Here is a 22500-nt window from a genome sequence, read left to right as displayed (position 1 = left end):
GGGTGATCGTGTGTCCTGTGTATAGTCCTTGGGGTAAAAAGTTCCCATGAAATCTACTATATATTTGGTCCGTTAGATTATAAGGTTTCACAAGCAGTACCCTTTCTCCAGCTGTCGCCTTGTCTGCTCCCACCTTGTCCACCTGTATGTTCTTGTATTCATCATTTGTATTTGCCTTTGTGTGTTTTGTATATTGGCTGTCTTTGTCATTATATTATGCTACCCACTCTACAGTGTAGCAGAGTTTTGTGGCACCATATAAATAAACAATAATAATAATTTTTCTGCTAACAAATTTCCATCAGCAAAGAGAATAGCCTAATGTTGGCTATATATTAGTTCTGGGATGATGGAATCAATCATAGGGGTCTATTTACTAATGCGGCTAAGTGTACTGCGATAGGCTACATTATGTATCACATCATAATGCTGCGATGCATGATGTAGTATTGTGGGTATTTATTAAAACATACCTGAATTTTCCCTCCTGTGTGATGGAGGATGGGGCTACACATTGCTCCTTACACAGACGCGAAGGTCCTACTTGATGCTTGTTCTTATTTCCTATTGAAATCCGGGCATGTGCAATTCAATTCATGCTAAAGACTCCTGCTGCTAACTGTAAACTGTAAGTTTATGGCGGTCTCTGTGTTATCGGTTATGGCGTTAGGATTTTAAGCCATTTTAAACATACTTGCCAACTTTAGTGTTATGATCTCCAGATGGGGGCTCCGTCATGGGGCTGTGGCCACACGGCTCTCGCAGTTAGGGCAGACACCTGTCGAACTTTAGCAATAGTGGCCTATCACAACAGGGGGCCAGGCCAGGATGACACATTTAGCCCCACCACCACCCACTTCACCAAAATTGAGGGTACAATGTGGAAGGTTTCCCTGCTGTCCCGGGAGTTTGGGAGAACTCCCAAAAATTCGGGAATGTCCCAGACATTTTGGGTAGAGTAGGCAACCATGAACATTTTCTCTACGTATCTTATCATACTAGCCCCAATTTCATTTTATTAGATCCCAATAACTATTTATCACAGCACTACACACTAATTATGATCTTCTGCACAACTTCTATATACGGTGGCAACGGGGCCCGGAAGTGAGGGGTGAGCCATAGCTGCCACACCCCCTGCAACTGTTTTCACTCACATAGCATGCACAGGTTATTACTGTGCTTACGCCGGCCCCGAGCATGCTCAGAAGATGGACAACGTTGTCTCCCCACTATCCCTAATTTTGCCTTATAGTTTTCTGTTCCTAGCAGCCCGCTTTGTGCACCATGATATGCTCACTTTTTTTACTGCAATAGGCCTGATACTTCTGTATTTAGTATGAAACCACTACACTTACACGTTTAGAAGTATATTCTGAGTGTCAAAGTGCTTCAGATAAGCATCCCCGAAAGCAATGACTGATGGACGCAGCCTAATGTGCAAAAAGATCAGAAAATTGTCTGTACGCGCCGAGACTGTTCCAATTGTAGGTGGACAAATGTATTATTTTGCTTCCAAGATCTTTGGCATAACAATATTTGCTAATGTATGTACCTAAAAATGATAAATCAACAAGTAAACACAGCAATCACAGAAATAATTAATGTGTGTCCATCAGGACTGCAGTATAGTGTACTATCTCATTTTATTAACCTCCTCAGTTTCCAACTAGTTCTTATCAGTATTAATGTGAAAACTATTTTACGGCGAAAAATGGGTAGGCTAGTGTAAGTACTTAACATTTTATTGAAATTTAATTGAATAGTTAAGGGGTGATTAAAAATCTGAAATTAAGACTTTAGGAATTAACAACGTCCATTAAGCTGTAATGGGGCTGTTCACTAACAGTGCTTACACAGAATGGGAGATTTAAAATTGCATAGGAGTCAAATTAATGAAAATGCCTGTTTATTCTTGTGAGGCCTTGTAATGCTGTTATAGCGGTGAATAACCTTTAGCCATTTGTAAAGTCCATGATCAATGTTTCTTCCATATACAGAGAGGTTAAGAAGGTCAGATGACTGTGATATTAAACAGATGCCCCGAGATTTGCTCTTCAAGGTTCTCCATTTACAAATACATAAATATATAGTCTGATTCAACTGAAGATAAGGACATTGAAGAGATAAGTTTGTACTTTCCAACGTAGTACTAAGGTGTAAATCAGAAATAGCTGTATGAAATGTATACAGATAAGAAAATGCCTTTACAAAGCATATGCATTGTGATGTCCTTTATCCGTACATGTCAATGCTGATAAACATACATTGCAGGTATTACCTAGAGAAAACAAATCTGTGATTTAAAAATGATTCCAATCCAAAAGGAAACCGCAGACTAAGGAACATATTTATCAAAGGGTGAAAAGTAGAGATGCTCGGGCTCGGTTTTCTGAAAACCGAACCCACCCGAACTTAGGGGATCCAAGTAGGCTCGCATCTGAATTTAGGCAAAACGTCATTGTTGCGTTGTGGATCTCGCGGGTTTTGGATTCCATAAGTACATCCCTCCCTAGGAGATCCAGTGCCATTGCTCACACAGAAACAGGGGTAACAGTGTTCTTGTCACTCTCTATTCTCCAGTGACATTGCTAAGTGCCATTGCTCACACAGAAACAGGGGTAGCAGTGTTCTTGTCACTCTCTATTCTCCAGTGACATTGCTCAGTGCCATTGCTCACACAGAAACAGGGGTAGCAGTGTTCTTGTCACTCTCCATTCTCCAGTGACAGTGCTCAGTGCCATTGCTCACACAGAAACAGGGGTAGCAGTGTTCTTGTCACTCTCTATTCTCCAGTGACATTGCTAAGTGCCATTGCTCACACAGAAACAGGGGTAGCAGTGTTCTTGTCACTCTCCATTCTCCAGTGACATTGCTAAGTGCCATTGCTCACACAGAAACAGGGGTAGCCGTGTTCTTGTCACTCTCCATTTTCAGGTGACATTGCTAAGTGTCATTGCTCACACAGAAACAGGGGTAGCAGTGTTCTTGTCACTCTCCATTTTCCAGTGACATTGCTAAGTGCCATTGCTCACACAGAAACAGGGGTAGCCGTGTTCTTGTCACTCTCCAGTGCCATTGCTCATACAGAAACAGGAGGGGTAGCAGTCTTCTTGTCACTTGACAAAAATTAACTGGAAATGACTGGAAATTAATGTTATTGAGGTTAATAATAATGTAGGAACAAAAAAAAGAGCCAAATTATGTGATCTTAGCAAAAAAAATAATATGAATTTTGCAAAAAAAATAGGGATGCAAAACCAAAACACGAGGTTAATCCAGATCCAAAACTAAAACACGGGGGTCAGTGAACATCTCTAGTGGAAAGCCCTACTGCTGGTGAAGACTTCTCTTCACCCAACTCCATTGCACTGGGAAGCCTAGTTAACAAGGATTGCAGTGGTACATGTAGTGCAGCAGTACCTGGTCTGTTATCACTGTCTCAGGATAATGATAACTGGTAAAAAGCATTGAAAACAATGCTTATTTTTTCCCAGTGCTTAATGTTAAGTAATAAGTTGTTAATAAGTTTGTTTTGCATTTTGTTAAATTAGTCCTATTTTCCTCTTTGAACATAATTGGGAAGAAACCATAAATAGTCATGGTGAAAATCTATGAGAGATATCCTAATCGACGTAACTAGACATTTGTGGACCTAATGTATTGTAAGGGAAACTCTGTATATGGAGCAGGTAATTTCTCAGCTCCTCTGGCTTACTGAAGCTCCCTGATCACTCCATAGTTGCAGTTATGGTAATCGGAAGCAGTCTACACTGTTATCCAATGTCAGGTTTCTTTTCTGATTGCTATGACAGGAGACATAACCTGATCCTTAACAGGAGCTTCTATAGCCCAGAGGAGGTGAGAAATGGTTTGTAGTCCTACTGATGCATGGGGCTTTGGCAGGTACTGGCTGCTGTGCGCCTTAATCAAACTGTACCCTCTTTTACAAAGGTAGTTCCGCCCCTGATCTAATCTACAATGTCACGTCACATTTTTTACAACTATTTTTCTAATAAACTGTAGTTCTTACTCAAATACACTAATACAGTCATTGTTGCCATTTTCTTACCTTCCCTCCTCTTAAAATTCCAAGTAGCAAGTGCAGGGGATGTGGTAACACCAGGGCCTGATTAAGGTACTGTGAGGCCTCCATTTGTCAAGCGACGTATGCCCAATACGATATTACTGGGGGCCCCCAGTAATATCGTATTGGGCATACGTCGCTTGACAGATGTTTATTTTAATATACCTACTCTGTATTTTCAAAAGGCAAAAAAAGATATCTATGGATTAACGTACCTTATGTATGTTCAACAATTTGTACTAGTGCAACAGTTTGAAAAGAAATGGTGGTTTATTAAGGTTAAAACAATGCTAACTGGTTTTACCATAGGTAAATAATAAATGGTTCTTACAATTATAACCAGTTAGCATTGTTTTAACCTTAATAAACCACCATTTGTTTTCAAACTATTGCTCAGCATGTGGGCAATCAGCACTAAGAGACCAGCCAGGACCATGCACGGCTCACCCCTTCCAGAGTGGCTTTTTTGGAACTAGTCTCCACCACCTCCAGACACTGTTAGTCTCCTAGTAGAATTTGTCATTCGTTTTCACTCTCATTAAAAAAAAACACTAACACAACGCCAGTAGGAACCTGGCCTGTATCTTTGTATTTTTATAAAACACAACTTTCATTAAATTAATATTGCATATTAAGGAATATCACTTAATATATTAATGTAAATAAATACAACATTTAGTCTTTTTAACATAATATAAACATATTAATATAAACATGATATTGTTAGCACATTTACAATTTTTATAAAATTATTTTTTTTGTATATTATACAACATTAATTAGTACTCTTTAAGAAATAAAAACACAATTTTCATTACATTAATTATATAATAAGGGACTTTGGTCAGGAATAACATATTTGCATGGCACACACATGACTGCTTTATGAAGTTTTTGTTTCTATATCAGAGCGCTGTGGGACCCTTCTTTATTCCAATGTTATTCTCCTTAATACATACAACTTACTTTTCAGACATTTCAACAGGAATAGGTCTGGTTACTTCCTGTGTCACATTTTGTCTGCTGTCTGCCTCAAACAGCTGCGCAGGGAGACGCTGCTTCAAGTGTCGGGGGGTGGGAAGTACAAATTGTTCCTACCAGGGGGCGGTGATTGGCAGCAGCAGAAACCAATTAGGGAGTTGTACAGTGACATCAGTGATTCCCTAATTGGTTGCTTTTCCAGGTACCAGGGAGACAGAGAAAAAAAAGTCTCTGCAATAAGCTATACATCTTCTGAATAGCCCAAGCACCAACGGAGTTGGTGCCCACGCTGGCCCCTACACCCTCCCAAATAGAAAAGAGATAGAGGAGCTGCAGCTTCTATATAGATCCAGCCCTGTCTGTAATGTACACACGTACAGTACAGCAGGCTGCAGTATGCCAAAGTTTTGGTCCGTGGAGGGGTGTTTCCAGAGAACTGGAAACCACCCACCAAGTACGCGCCTGCCCTTCACTGAAAGCGATCGCTAGCAGTATGAAAAATAATATATATATATATATATATATATATATATATATATTGCTGCCTGAGGCCCCTAGATATAGCCCATAAAGCTCTGCATTTCAAATGGCTCTCGGTAACACAATTTGCGTCACTGCAGCTCTGTCCCCCACTGCGCAGCAATGCTGTTCGCATAATCTCGCAGATGGGGCACATGTCCATGATGAGGTAATTTGCGGAAAAATGTGTCATGAGGACTCCAGCCCACTTCACTACGGAAGTGGGCGGGGGGCTATACTGCTGTTATTTTTGCCCACTGACTAGTGGCTAACATCTATTGATCACTGTAAGTATTGATCTGTCCTTGTTCAATATTCATTGTGCAATATTAGATTTTTCACCGTTTAGAGCCTTTTCCCTTTGTTTACTCTATTAATATTAATATTAATAATAAACATGCTGAAACTGAAAGAATGCAGACCCAAAGCTTAGCTGTTAAGAGAAATCATTAATATTTAAGAACTCAAACCAGGGACAAAACAGGCATTGCCGAGCCACATAGCAACATTTGGGTGAGATCCAGCGATGCCTCAAAATAGCAGGACAGGGGCTTCTGCTGAGCCTCTGCTGTGGGAGATATTCGCCAACAAGCAAACAACTTTATATATATATATATATATATATATATATATATATATATATATATATATATATATATTGCGGATAGATAAACAAGTATGGCGCTCCAATGTGTAGTATTGATAGTAATATGGGAAGATGTAATAAAATGCGTACCATATAGATGAAGTCAATGATCGTGTGATAGAAATGGAGTTCCTCTTCTGAGGTAATATCTCCCCCTCTCCAACAGTAGCGATAATGTGGGTCTGGCTTAAGTAGATGAATTACCAATACATTTAGCGATGCTTGGATGTGCTGCTTGTACCCAGAGCTGGATTAAGGCTCTGGGGGGCCCGGGGCACTTTAGACAGGGGGGCCCCTATGGTGTACTATGGCTATAATTTTAGACATATACACAGACAATACTGTGTGCACTACTGTTAGGAGCACACAGCTCTGCCTTCACCAGTAGTACAGTGTGATCTGGGACATACCTCCCAACTGTCCTTGTAGTTGGACCAAATCCTGACTAAGCGAGATAGTCGCCCAAATTCGGGACTGTCCCACCAGATTCAGAACAGATGGCAGACTGTCTTGCTCTCTCCTACCTGTTCTTGTAACTTTCATCACCTATGGCTGCTGGTGTCTTAAACTCAGTTGTTGCTTGTGTAGATCCTGGAATGTTCGTGAAACCTAAAACAGTTCTGGCATTAAATCAATGCACCCACATTTAATATGTAGGCCTCCCTCCCTGCAAATAGGCCTGAATATAAAATTAAATAAAATTAATAGTATACAAATTTAATAATAGAACTGTTTCTCCCAACTAGCCCTGACATTGAATTAATAGCATACACATTTAATAAAAACTATTTCCCTCCCCAAAAAACGGCCCAGCAATAAATTAATAGCATTCACATGTAACAAATAAACCAATTTCACACAACCATTGGTGACAATTAATATTTCATATTCACGTTTAATAAATTAGCCCTCCTTCTCCCCAAACTTAGACCCGAATTAAATAATAAATAGTCCCGAAACCAGCACAGCATTTAATTAAATATTCCACCAACACCAGTAAAATAAATATATATGATAGCACCTATCAATTAAATAATTAGTCCTCATGGAAACTGCACCATTAAATTAATAGCCCACATATTATTATCTTTTCTCTGTCTCAATCTCTCAGCTCTCTCCCTTTCCACCTCTCTCTCCCGTTGTCCTTTCTCTCTCACTGTTCCTTTCTCTGCCACACTGTCTCAGCCTCATACTCTCTGCCCCCCTGTCTTCTCTTACTCTCGGTTTCTCACACTTAGATAATTTATTATTCAGTTATATTTCAAGAACATTACATTGACATTTTGTACACTAAGCTTTCTCAAAGTCATACACAGAACAGTTATGATCGCTATTCAAGCAGAAGAGGTCCAAGACAAAGCTGTTATCACTTTTTTTTACTCACCTAAGATTCACTCCCTCATTCTCTCTCCCTCTCTTCGCATACCCCCCCTGACGCATCCGCGCACCTCTCATTAATACAAACCCTCCCCCCTTCAGACGGACCAAGTCATTGGCAGGAGTCCAGATGTACAGCAGCACCGCGGCTGCTGTACATTTTAGATCACCGGCTTGTAGGTGCTGCGCGGCGGCTTCTCTCCTCTCAGCCGGCGGCGGGGGGCCCTCAGAGAGAGGGGGGCCCGGGGCACGTGCCCCCTGTGCCCCCCTTAATCCGGCCATGCTTGTACCTCTGCAGAGTAAAGAGCCGCTTCTACCACACGATCATTGACTTCATCTATATGGTACGCATTTTATTACATCTTCCCATATTACTATCAATACTACACATTGGAGCGCCATACTTGTTTATCTATCCGCAGTTACTACATCCCTCCGGATTAACCATCTGGACCCAAGTGATTCAAGGCTGCCGCTCTTAAACGAGCTATGTGTTTTTATCGGGACTGATTGTGTCTTTTTTGGTAAATCTATTCATCCAGTTATTTATACTGGTGGTTACGTTGTGGTTATTAGCGCTGTTCATATATCTGCTGTATGTTAAAAATATATATATATATATATATATATATATATATATATATATATACAAGTTAACCCGTACATGATACTCATGCATTCTAGTCAAATCAAGATACTTAAGGTCTTTAAAAAGTTCTTGTCATGCATTTGGGCCTAGCCCAGGCCTCCTCAGGGGAAGATCGTTACTTCCCGACGCAAGCGCCCTTTTTAATGTGTGTTCATGAGGTAAAATTACCTCACAAAAATCAGTTTGACCCCTCAATTTGTAAATTTAGCCTTTACTACCCCTCCCACGGGGGGAAGGGGGGATGATGGAAGTTAACTGACTTGACTATTCTAATTTTTTTGTCAAATAGTGTCAGTATACCAAATTTCAGGTCAATTGGATGAGCCCTTTCTGAGAAAATAGTTTTTTACACACACACACACACACAAACACACTAACGCACGCCTCTACACATGTGTGTTCATGAGGTAAAATTACCTCACGAAAATGAGTTTGAGCCCTACCAAATTTCAGCCCTTTTTGAATTTTTTTTCCCACACATACTAAGAATTTAGTAGGTCAGTGTATAACTCTGCCCAGCAGATGGCGCTGCAACTTGGTTTTTTTTTTCCACACACAGACGCCACTAAGCATTTATATATTAGATATATATATATATATATGATCAACAGGGCCACAGTCACCCACCGTCATGAACAGTTGACCAGTGACAACAGAATCAGTCTGCCAGAGAGTCTCACACACATTGGAGACAAAATATATTCTAGAGAGGTCTCCTGTTCTGTGCACGCACACACACTCTAAATTACATGGACAGATATGTCAAATGACAAAATTGCATCTAACACAATCAGCAGCTGCAGTTTAATTTTGCTTATTTGTATACTACAAATCTGCGTTGCTAGTTGCTCATCCTCCAGTGTTTCAAAAACAGCGCTAGTCCCATGCAAAAAGTTTGGGAAACATTTTTGGGATTTCAAACTTTTTTTTTTTGGAGAGGTGGCGTCCTCTCACCCCATCTCCTTTTTCTTTTTCTCCCAGACTCAAAAATTTCCCCCCTCTCCTTTTCACATACTCTGGTTTTCATGCTGCCTCTACTTTTAACAGCTTCTCTATAACTCATAACACTCTCCTTTCTTATCACACTTGTTCTCACGCTCCCGGTTTTACTTGCTTTCTTGTAATTCTGCTTTTCGGTCTCTCTCTCCCTCTCCCTCTCTACCCCCTTCTTACAGCAGCCTTTGGTACAAAATATTATACGTCATGAGACTCATGACACAGAAGTTATAAAACAAAGCCAATAAGGAAGAAATCTGGGCATAAGAAAAATGACAGGGGAAATTCCATGTAAAACATTTAAAGGCAAATTGTTCCGTTGGACAATTTCTGGAATTTCCCTTATCTCTACTTCATACCATATCTCTTCAACATTTCAAATGGCAAAGAAGGACAGTATATACAGCACACTTGCCAACTCTCCCGGAAAGTACTTGAGACTCCTGAAATTCGGGTCAGTCTCCCGGGCTCCCGCGAGAGCTGGCATTTCTCCCGCATCCCGGAATTCCCTTGTTAAAATGACGCGATTCTCTGTGAATCGCGTCATTGTGGCCCCGCCCCCCACGGCAAAATGTTATTTTACTCGCGGGGCGGGGCCAAAATAACGCAATTCGAGGTGCCCGCCCTCTCCGCCCATTAGTCACGCCCCTCTCCCGGACGTCGCCTACTGAAAGTAGTCAAGTATGGTATACAGTATGTATCATGTTTTCCCTACGACACTAACAAAAGCAACCCTCCTAAACAGTGTTTACTCCGAGGTACATGTATGCATGTGTCCAAAAGAGGGACTATAGGAAATATGTAAATGTACTATAAGCAAACTTCTTTGTGGCCAAATTTGTGATACAATCTGAGCTGCATTTAAAAAGTTAATATTGTATCATTCATACACTGACCATTGCAATTTCTAGATTCAAAATGAACTTTGATCACAATGCTCTTTTAAAAATGCCAATAAATCCACTGCCAACTTGTTAAAATAATGACATGTACAATGTAACCCTATGAAGCAAACATAATGCAAGAATATTTTCTGACCCTGTTTCTGTTGCATGTTGTTTGCTGCCCATTTGATAAATGACCCTATAAATATTTTTATTTCTCAAGGCTGCCTTGAGTGGGTTTTCAGAAGCAGCTTTCATTCCTAGTTGGGTTTAAAGAAAAACATGACCTTTCAGACTTCTACCATCAGAATTTATAATTTTGCATCTGTAAGCCCCTGCAAATACTGGGAATTGCAGCTCTGTAATTAATATGCTCAGAGGAGATGCAAGTTGCCCATCTACTTATCTCAAGGTCGCTGACTAGGTGACAGAGACGTTGAGAAATTAACCTACTAGTTCCACCTAAATTGTGCAACACCCTTTTTATTATTCTGAAAACGCAAATCACAATGTTTTTCCTTTGTATTTTGCAGTTTGATATGGTACCGTGGCTTTTCAGTGAGTAATGGTAGTTTTTGTTTTTCTTAGTATCTGTTTAAATCTGCAGCATTACATGATACATTTTTATGGTTCATTTACCATCTGTACATCTTCCGAGTTTTTTTGCCAAGTGCAATATGCATAAATCTCTCTCGTTAGTGTTTACTTTTCTCAGCACAGATATTTAAGATTGGGAAAAAATTACTTGCTACTGCTGGTAGTTTTGTTATGTCTTCATACAGTATCGTATCTGAAAACACTGCCTGCTTTTTGGCTAGATGCTTTTCTATCATCACAGATACTGCTCGTTTCCAGCACAAAATTAAAAAAAAAAAGTTTGTGGCTGCCTAATGTTTTTATCTAGGCATATAGAAGTCCTGAGATTCTAATATAATTTTAGATCCAAGCGTTTCTTTTTTGCTTTGCTGAATGCTTTTTGTCAGTGTGTCAGAGCCTCTCCTGGTATGTGATGGTGACCGGGTGCACACATACACCTTTTCAGTTCCACAGGGATAGGGCCAGATGGAAGAATTTGATTATCCAGCAGTAGAGGACCAACTGTTCAGTTGGATGCAGAACCGGGAGAAAAGGGTTGAAGAGATCGAAAATGGCTGTTCTATGAGAAGCCAACGGTTTCCGAAGGGAACCAGGCAGGCACTGAGGTGTAGTAATGCAGAATCTCTTCCAAGTACCAGCTGGGGCTTTCAGGAACAGCTATCCCCATAGCAGACACTCTGCAGGCTCCAAGCAGCTTGACTTCACCATATGTGGAACTTATTATTCCGCATCTTCTTCCCTAGAGAAAGGGGCCGCAGGGACACCCGAGGCAGGTGAATTGCTCGTAATGCAGAGTACTAAATCATTGGGTTAACATGAGAAGTCTGGAGAGGGGAAATTGATGTGCAGGAGACTACTTTGGACTCTGAACACTGGCGTCCTTTTCAAAAGTAACAAAATGAGATATTGCATATAGTGTTAAGTTGTATTCTCTCACCTCTTGTGTGTCTTTTTCCTAGAACTGTGACCTTAGCTGTCAGCGCTCATATTTTATGCAGATATAGCAATGCCGGCCAGTATTTAAAAAAGTGCTAACTGTACATTTGTATTGTTGAAGAATTGTATCCTGAAGTACAGATGGCATTGAACTGTAATACAATTGATGATTTCTGGCACGGAGATTCCTGCTTTCTCTTTTCACCACAGAACACAGTGCGTCCCAGCCAGTTGCTGGAATCGGTAGAAAGGAAATTGGAGTTTCTTTTATTTTTTCTTTGGTTGCTAATTCGGATATATGGTGTTTAATGAGTCGTGTTGGCATTTTCTCACTTGTGGATGTGCAGTATACTACACACAGTTCATGTATATATTTTCTGTTTTTGCAACATTGGTTAAAGAAAACAAAATTGCTTTATGTTTTTAATATAAATAGCCGATACCAATTTAAACGATCTTTCCTTAAAAAAACAAACACCATGTAAAAATCTAAAATGCAAAATGGCAGTAAATAATGCAGCACTTTTTATACCCATCTGCCTAGGCATTCACCAGCCTGAATGACAACCACTAATGACAGAACCTTGGTTCTTTATTCTGGCTATAATATTTTGCAGTGTAGTCTAGTTCTAGAAGACCTGACCACATAAAGTTATTAATAAAAGACCTATACAAAAACCTACAGAAAGTTTTACTTTTATGAGTAAATATAAGAGCTTACTGCTTTCCACTCCAATTATAACTTATAAATTACACAAATCTTAACTTACTATTTCACTCTTTAATCCGCCAGTTAGGACCCGTCACAGTCCGCAAGCTGCTATGCCAGGTGGACGATTATAAACATCTGATTTTGATGGTAGGAGTACGGATCATACAACAGCCCGGCAATCTGTATAGTAACTGAATGCAGTTCAATATTAACCAATTGTTTAACCCCTTCTTCAAACTAGCCATTATTTGTCTGGGCTTATTCACAGGTACTGTAGACCACAAGACTTGTGTGACACAGTTTACCATAAAATAGAATAAAGAAATACTATTTAAAAACTGAAGTGTATTCATAGATGTCTGAAATGTTATTCCCTTATATCTTAGTAGTTTCTGGTATTGATTGTCTGTATACTTTACATACTGGCACAACATGGCACTGTATGCCTACTAGAATGTAAGGTCTACGTTTAGTGTTTGTGCTGTTCTTGCTTGTCCTTGTCATGTCTTATGCTGAGTTTTTCTGTATAATATGGGTCTTGTTTTGTCCTGTTATGTCATGTTCTATTTTTGCTCTTTGTATGGCGCTGCAGACACTCCTCTTGTGGTGCTTTATAAATGAAAGATAATAGTACTTTTTAGACCTCTTCTGAGAGCTTCCAGAGGGGAAGTCTAAGGGACAAGCGCGGGAGGTGAGATGGCGTTATTAGTCCCACCCCTCCATTGCGCAGATTCACTTCATCTTTCAGCAGGGAGCACCATCAACGTCCTGCCCACTTCAGAAGAAGGTGAAGTGGTACTCAGGACGGTGGTCTCGGAGTCTGGCTGACTCCCTGAAATTCGAGAGACTCCTGGACATTCCAGGAGAATAAGCAAGTATAGGTATATTATACATCCAGGTATATATCTGTGTTATATCAGTGCAGCCTCTGCTATTTATTCTTGTTATTATGCCTGTACAAAAGGAACACATACACGATTAACATATATTTAAAATACTTATCACAAGAAGGTCACAGATAATATTTAACTATTTGTTGTTTTAATACCTTTAGTATCAGTCTTTGTCATTCAATACACTATGTTAATAATTAGTCCTATTGCAGCAAGTTTTTGTTTGCTTTGCTATGAGGTCAAGCGTTTGGAAACCCTCTTCTAGATTTTACTATCTTTTAAATTGATGGAAATTTAGTCGAAATGGTCATTCCTGGAGAGTGTATTATTCCTACTTTTGTCTCTTTGCCTACACAATTCAATTAAAGAGAACTTGTATTAATATGTCCAACACTAGGTAACAAAGGTTGTTTGGTTGATAAATGAATACCAAAATGTACAGTGTTAATATTACAAATCATTGCATTATGGGAAATAAAATGATAGGTTATGGGAACAACGCAAGGTTGTCCTGTAAGGACTTGTTATTGGCCCAATATCCCTGAGTCCTTCATTTCATGATTGTGTTAAATATTAAGACCGTATTCTTGGTTTATTTCAGTTTATCTACCAGCTAATGTTATAATCACCAGTGAAATTATCGAAGTTCATTAAAATTCCTCCTGTTGCTGTGGGATAAAATTCCATTATCGTGCCACTTTTTCCAGCAACCTTCACAATGGCCACAGAAATATAGATTTAGCTTCCTGGCCTGAAAACTTCCCATGATTTGTTTATGCCTTAGGGCCTTCCTCCAGCCTACTCCTTATCTTGCTCCTAACGTGATACACCGTATAATGGATCACACTGTTTCATTAAACTCAACATCCGTATGCATGTGGTGTGGTATTTTTTCTAAGGTACAGTCGTCTAAATAGGAAGTATCTTGTAAATGTCACATCGTTTTTCAGCTCGCCGCTTACTTTGTTGCAATTCTTTATTATGTGTTATTTTATCATTACCATCATATATGAAATTGGTTAACAAACTCCTTGTATAACTAATTAAATATAGACCTATTTTTTTTTTGTTTGTTCATTCTGCTGAGACAGAAATGGGTGCCAGTTTTTCTATGTCACGTATTATGCTAGATGTGAATTTAACCTCCCAGCTGCAAGAAACCTTATTGCAGTAATCCGAAATAAAATTCCTAGATTATAGAGCTGCAGGAGGTACAGCTGTACGTGGATTCTGGCTTTAGTTCTGACTACAAATAGCCTTAAAGCTTGATATGCAACTTCTGTTAGGACTGTATGAAATTGTTTTAGCTTTAGTTAAATTAAATTGCTTTGACCATTTTAATTGGACAAAAGTAGAATCAATGAAAAAATGGTAAAGATGATGCTTGTTACATACAGTACATGCATACTCTGAATACATAGCAGATATTTGAATGTACAAGCAAAATCACAACTGAGACCTTCATTGTTTCAATTCTGACAAGGTACATTTTCCTGTAGTAGAGACATAGAAATAAGTACAGTCGGGGCAAATATCACATCAATGTCAAAGTGAAGTATAGTTTAACTTTGGTTAAATGAGTTGTATGAACCCCGGAGATGAGGTGTACAGACCATGCCTGGTGGCCCACTTCTGTGGCCCCCTACTTTCTCCGGAGGCCCTCCACTGGATTAGTGTCTGGCCTGTTGTTAAGGCTGTGTAAGGGTTACATTTAAGTCACTTCTGTTAAGATTAGGACTAAATCCATTTTATCTGAGGGAGTATAATCAATACCTTCTGTAAAACAAGACATATATTGTCTTTCTAGGAAACCTGGGAGTTGAGTTAGAAGCTCTTATAGGGTTTATCTAGCCTCCTGTCTTGATGGACCTAGGACAAATGTCTCTTTTGGCTTTAGAAGAAGTTTAGTTCCTACCTTTCAATTTTGTTTAAACTAAAAGGTTCAATTACATTTATTTCTAAATATTTGTGATATAACTCCAATATAGAGGTCAAATGCACATAGATGGGTATACATCATATATTGCCTTACAATTGTATAGAAACAAGTATCAAATTTGTAACAATAGTATAAAATGTGCAGACATTCCATATACTCAAACATTTTTTTTTATTGACTGGGGGGAAATTCCAGACAACTACAGCATCCCCTATGGTAAGAGCGTTTTTTTAATATTAATATTCTTTCTATAGTACCAACATATTACACAGCACTGTACAGATCATGCATTTATTTATATCTGTTATTTCCCCAGTGGAGCTTGCAATCTAATTTTCATACTACAGGCACACATTCTCATACATAAGATGATAGATTTCATAGGAAGTCAATTAGTCTACCAGTATGTATTTGGGCTGTGGAAGTTAACACTAGAAGAACATACAAACACAATGCACATGGTTGAAATCAAACCCAGCAATACTACTGTGCCAGCCATACAGGTGCTGCCCTTGGCATTGAGTGATTATACCCAAAATCAGTAATTGTGCACCCTACATATTCATGTCGCTCTATACAATATCATATGTACTAATTGGTTAGGCAACATTTTGCCTGCAGGGCAAATATAAGTAAGTCAGGCTCTTTGAGCACTACCACAATGGAAATTAGAGCCTTTCCATAACCAAGGTTTTGCAAAGATAGCTGTATGGAAAATAGTTTTTTAAAGTGCTATAATGAGAAACAACACAACCATATCCGACCAATATTCAATGCAGATCCTATTGTAATAATTCATATAGATTGCAGTGAGCATTCTAGTGACACACTTACAATACAAGAACATTCTAGTGACCCCCTGTACATTCGAGTTTATTATAGCGAGTACAGAAATTGTATTCAAGTGACCTCTATGTAGTACAAATAGATTTCTAGTGTTCAATGTGCAACACAGAGAGCATCCAAGTTTCCACAATTCAATACAGAGAGCATTCCGGTGGCCGCTATTGAATATAGAGAACATTATAGTCAGGGACTGATTAAGGGTGCAGGTTGTCCTAGGCTAATACGCTCCTAGCGCCCACTCACCATCCACGCCAGACTAACACGTGGTAGGTAAAAACTAACCTGTCATTAATTTTAAAATCTGGCTTCCTTCACCCAAGCTCCCCCACCATCAATGTTTATGTTCCTGTGTTTTCGAAACTCTGCTCACCTTGGCATGTTAAAGTGGTCACTGCAATTTTTGTCACTCATTTCGTTTTACTCAAAATCAGAACTGTATTACAAAACAGAGGCATGAATGAGCATATTGAACGTGAGAAGCATATTGTTTAAAAGGTTTTTACACTTGGCATCCCCTCTCTGCCAGTAATAGAATGTCACTTATGTATTATGGAACATTCTTTTAAACTTGCATTGGGGCAAATCTCTGTTTTCTTTACAATGCTGAGCCTGACTGACAAGAAGAGACCGGCCACAGGAGCAAATGCCCACTGCTAGTTCTCTCCCTCGTAGCAAAATATGAAAAGTCACTATGCCGTGCATGAGGCATGTGTCTAGATGGCCTGTGTGGTAAAACAGCCTTTCCTAGATTTCTGATTACACTAGACCTGATAATGAAATGGAAGGTGTTTTATTGCAATTAGCACCAAATATTTCCAAGCTTACATTAGTTGTACAACCTCACCCTATGCCAGTGGCTGATCCAGAGGAGGCCAATCAGGCTCCCCCTAGCAGCACCAACCAATCAGAGCGTAGGAGGGGTGTGATTATGCGAAATCGCCATCCCCCAACCCTAACAAAAAGTCGTAAGTCCGCCCCTGCCTTTTGCTAACATGGTGCTTTCAGGATTATGGCTCATAACATGCACAGTACTACTGTGATTACTCCAGCAAATGAAATTCAAAGATCACAAAAATAATTTCACTGACTTGACTATGTTTTACAAAGTTTGATATGTGAAGGAGGTAGATAAATGTCTGCTCCTCCATGCACAAATAGAGACTACTGGTATAGCAGATTATTAACCATAGTCAGTAACTATGGCTTTAGAACAGCTTTTCTACAAATGCAGTATGCCCTGGCTGGGGGGCGTCTGCTGTCATTTGTGAGGGAGAAAAGGGGGGCTGCCTGCTGTCAATTGTGAGGGAAAGAAGGGGGGCTGCTATAATGTGTGAGTAGAAAATTGAGGGCCTGCTATAGTGTGTGAGGAGAAAGGAGGGGGGCTGCTATAATCTGTGAGGAGAAAGGAGGGGGGCTGCTATAGTGTGTGAGGAGGGGGGCTGCTATAATCTGTGAGGAGAAAGGAGGGGGGCTGCTATAGTGTGTGATATGAGGGAAGTGAGGGGGCTGTCTTAATAGTACTTGGGTGGGAGTTAGGCTATTAATTTAATGGCAGCATTTAGGTGGGACTAATTTTTAAATGGGTGCTGTTTTATTTGCGATGTGATGGTGCGGCAATTTAATTTAATAGTAGGGCCCATTAAATAAAGATGGGGTGACGGGACCTTTAATTTAATGCTGGGGTGGTTTGGGGCTATTAATTGAATGTGGAGTTGAGTGTGGGGAGAAAGGCTATTTATTAAATCCGAATATGAATTATTTAATGCTGGGGATGGTTGTGGAAAATAGTAATATTAAATGTAAATACTATTAATTTTTTGCTGTTGGTTCGAGGGAAATAGATCTGTTTATTAAATAGGTGTACTATTAATTTAAAGTCAGGGCTGGTTGGAGGAAAATAGAACTATTTATGAGTACTATTATTTTAATGTTGGGACTGGAAGGAGACCTAATTATTAAACGTGGGCGCTATTGATTTAACACTGGGGCTGGTTGATGTTTTCTAAATTTCATGTACCTATTATTTTTTCCAAATAGAGCCTCCAACATTCCAGGATTCAGACAAGCAGCAACTGGTCTAAAGACACCAGCAGCCACAGGTGGTGAAAGTGACAAGAACAGGTAGGAGAGAGCAGAACAATCTGCCAACTGTCCTGAATCTGGTGTGGTAGTCCCGAATTTGGGGGACTGTCTTGCTTAGTCAGGATTTGGTCCGACTACAAGGACAGTTGGGCGGTATGTCACACTGTACTACTGCTTTTGAAGGCAGAGCTGCGCGCACCTAACAGTAGTGCATACAGTTTTGCCTGTGTATTTGTCTAAAATGTATCTATAATGATAACAACCCTGTTTTAAGTGCCCCAAGCCCCCCAGAACCATATTCCAGCTCTAGTGATAATTTAGTGTTTTTTTCATTGATTCCATTGCCTCCTTCTACCTTGCACTGGTCCCATTCTCAGATCACTTTGTTGAACATATTTCCAGCCTCCATTGCACTGATAATATCATTAATCCTGCCTCCTTTACACTTAGTATATCACCAGAATATAGCTCTCCCCTTCACTGATGCCATTGTCTGCCAACCCTCCCTGCACTTTTATTAATTAAAACCACCACCAATCACTGGGCATATGTAGGGATCATACACAATTGTTACAAAAGTTGCTTGAAGCATTTCACCTATGTGGTGATTGCACCTAGACAGCCATTTATTATAGGGATTATTTTGAATGCATTTTTTTGAAACACACACAGTACACATATTTATCTAATATATATAAGCCTAGCGGCGTGTGTGTGTGGAAAAAACTATTTTCTCAGAAAGGGCTCATCCAATTGACCTGAAATTTGGTATACTGACATTATTTGACAAAAAAATTATAATAGTGAAGTCAGTTAACTTCCATCATCCCCCTTTCCCCCTGTGGGAGGGGTAGTAAAGACTAAATTTACGAGTTGAGGGCTCAAACTCTTGACTCCTTCCGGAATGCCAAGGCACAGATTGTCCATCCGAAACAGGACTGCCGTTTAAGCTAAGACGGCGGCAGTTCCCTTTGAAGGCGGCATTTGCTATGACCATTAACAAGTCACAGGGTCAAACACTTGACCGTGTGGGTATTTATTTACCGCAGCCTGTTTTTGGTCATGGACAATTGTATGTCGCATTTTCACGAGTACAGAGAAGCAGTGATGTGAAAGTGCAGGTTATGAATACTGCCCTTCAAGGAAGACTGATTGAGCACAGCGATAAGGTGTTTAGCAGAAACGTTGTGTATCGAGAGGTTTTAGAACAGTAAGACGATGGAGATTAAGGATGTGGTGATGAAGATGAAGGATGAGGTGATGGAGAAGAATGATGAGGTGGTGAAATGTGGACAAAACCACGTTAAAAAAGGGCGCTTACGTCGGAAGTAACGCTCTTCCCCTGAGGAGGCCTGGGCTAGCCCCAAATGCATGACAAGAACCTTTTTAACACCTTAAATAGCTGGATTTGACTAGAATGCATGAGTATCATGCACGGGTTAACTTGTATATCATATATATATATATAGAGAGAGATTTGACTGGTAGTTTGCATCTTATGATATCAGGGAAAGATACAACAGTGCAGTGAGGTGCGCTCATATGCTGCTCTGGAAGACTGATCAAATACAATTGAGTCAACATGTTTCATAATAGTTAAACTTATTAAACAAAGTCAGATATGTTTCTATGAAGGGAATATTGGAAAGATGTGTTTGTAGAACTAAACAAGTTAGAACACAGAGGCATAAACCAGTCACAGATAATGCAAAAGCATTTTGTGTTTGAATAACAGAGGATTGGTGGCTTTTTCCCTGCATTGCTTTAGAGATGACCCACTGTGTATTAAGTCATCACATCTAGGGTTTCCTAATTGTTACTACAACCAAATTCCAGTAATTCTAAATCCTGTCTACGTTTGGTTTAGCCATACCTACAGTTTTTGTCTCGCCCAAATGAGGCCACTTCATTCAGTCATTTTTTCCAGGGCCACTTTAAATTCCCAATCTGCCCCTGCATTGGCATCTTCTTCTCCATTAGGCACCAGAGTTTGGAGCTCAGCTATACACTGGCCATCATCACTGAACTCTACTTTGTAGATGATTCACCAGAAATGACTGCTTCCATACTAGCCAACAGATTTGGCTCAGAATTGCATAGGTGCCACCAGAATAGACTCTGCTCGGTTGGACTCTGTATTGTAGCACTGAAATGATCTGTGATGCAGGTGGGGGTTCTTTTTAACAGACCGCAGCAGGAATCCAAGGTTTCTGATGGAAACTATAATGTTTTGGGTTTCTGTTTATACATACAGATAGCATATCCATTTCAGCTCATCTTCTTTTCTTTTTTTTTTTTTAACTTGTTTACAATGCCTATGTTTTGGTGTTTTTGTTTGCAACCCATATGTTTTGAACTTTGCAAAACATTGCTGTTGTCATGTACTGTTAAACTGTGTTTGCGGTCAGCCTAGAAAGCCCCAAGCTAACTACATTGATGAGCCTATTTATCATTCTGTTATGCTAAGGCTGTGTTGTTTTTTTTATATACTATTATTGCTGCCATAGCAGCAATAGAAAATCAGTTATTGGTGCAATTTATTAATAATAAAAAATTGACAGGGCATATGAGTGATACTCTGTTGCCTGGCGATACCAGCCAGCAGCTTTACGGTTTATCTTAAGTCTTCGCCAGCTTTGCATGGGGAAGCTTTCGCCTCTGATACTCAGCAAATATTTTCTCCTGTGTGGGCTATCAGAAAAGCACTATCTCCACCAAAAAACACCCTTTTTCACCTGAGATCAGGCTTTTCTCCTTTTGATAAATAAGCCAGTGAGGGGACTATTTATCAAACATTCCCCCTGTGTTAAAGCCCCGAAAACTTTACCATGAAATTACTATGTATTATTGAAGCATCAAAGCAGATATCTCAGATATCTGCTGCTTTGCATTTCCTATTGTTTTTCTGAGCACTCCCCATAACAGTCTATGGGAAGTGCTCAGAACCACTATGTATTAAAGTCTTCATAGAGAAATTTTTCTCTTTCTCTACATGTTAATGTACGTCATCTGAAGCTGGCGTACATTAACATATCTGAAAACTTTCGCAGCTGTCAGCTCTGCTCTGAAGACAACACATGTGTGGAGGGATCATGTGATCCTTCCATGTCACTTATCGTACTGTTTGCCTTCCAAGCTGTTAGTGCGCATGCACCAAGTTTTCGGTCGGCGCATGCGCAATAACATAAAAGAAAAAAAAAAAGAGAAGATCACCACAGCCTTCAAAATTGAGAAAAGACTGCGATGATCAGGTGAGTCACTTCTCAGGGACAGCAGGTTATTGGCACTGCTGTCCCCGAGAAGTTTTTCAATACATTGTCGTTACTTTTCAATCCTTCTCAAGGAGATAAGGATTGAAAAGTATCAGGGGCACACGTAGGATTGTCGGGGGGGAGGGGGGGGTGACCCCCAAAAAAAAACACGCGCAGCAGCGGACACTTTTTTGACAGCACTGCGGCTGCTGTATAGGACAGTGCCGCTATGGTGGCCACTTAGTGCAGGGGGGGTTTCTGGAGACTCAGAAACCCCCCCTGCGTGCGCCACTGAGTATCAAGTGAAAAAAACGAAGGGTCATAATTAGACTCCTGAGAGAGAACATCATGACAGCTCAAGTCAACAAATATCTACCATTAAAAAAAAAAAAAAAAAAAAAAAAAAAAAAGGTTTCTATCACTGCATATTCTTTTAAAATTGGGTATGAACTTCAATGCATACTTTTACAGGGAATATAAACCTGCTGCAAGAGATATATGGTCCTGCTGCAAACCCTGTGGCACTAACTAAAGTGTAAAAAGCAAGTACTGGAAAATGTCTTCTTTAAACAAGGACAGTTGTTACCCAAGAGCTTGTTGTGAACGTTATTATTTGGTTTAGAGGTGTCCTTTAACCTTTATAGCTGCAAAGCCCCAATTCCCCAGAGACCTGGGATTTCATCTGTATCACTCTGCTAAAGTTTCACACTGACTCTTGATTTGAGTATAACAAAAACAAACATGAAGATGACCGTTTCACCTGTACAACACAACTCACATAAAATGTATTTGTGTATAAATGTTTCTAAATCTAGCATGTCTGGATAGAACGTAGACAGGCATACAAGGGCTATGATTTCTGTTATCAAAAGCAGGAATTATTGTGCCACATATACATATATCCTGAATCTCCTTAATGGCTGCAGTTTATGCATACTTGCCAACTCTCCCAGGAATGTCCGCGAGACTCCCGCATTTTGCGAGAGTCTCCCGGGCGAGTGTGGCAATCTCCCAAAATTGCCCACTTCACTAGGAAGTGCCCCACTTCCTAGTGAAGTGGGCAGAATTAGCTCCCAAACGCCGCGATTCCCTGTGAATCGCTGTG

At 39.9% G+C, this 22500-nt stretch overlaps 1 protein-coding gene and 1 long non-coding RNA gene across 9 annotated transcripts in view; one reads left to right on the top strand and one right to left on the bottom strand.

Moving 5' to 3' along the window:
- The window catches only part of LOC142158973 (uncharacterized), a 67361-nt gene extending 62175 nt beyond the window's left edge, over window positions 1–5186 (bottom strand). For both annotated transcript variants that reach the window (XR_012692886.1, XR_012692887.1), the window contains exon 1: window positions 5054–5186. This is a non-coding gene — a long non-coding RNA (uncharacterized LOC142158973). The remainder of the gene's footprint in view (window positions 1–5053) is intronic.
- ZNF521 (zinc finger protein 521) overlaps window positions 1–22500 on the top strand; it is a 271133-nt gene that overhangs the window by 152457 nt on the left and 96176 nt on the right. The window lies entirely within an intron of this gene.

This window comes from Mixophyes fleayi, chromosome 5, assembly GCF_038048845.1.
Source record: "Mixophyes fleayi isolate aMixFle1 chromosome 5, aMixFle1.hap1, whole genome shotgun sequence".
In the NCBI taxonomy this organism is placed as follows: Eukaryota; Metazoa; Chordata; class Amphibia; order Anura; family Limnodynastidae; genus Mixophyes; species Mixophyes fleayi.
The sequence above is the reverse complement of the archived record's forward strand: the minus strand, read 5'-3'. Positions and strand labels throughout refer to the sequence as shown.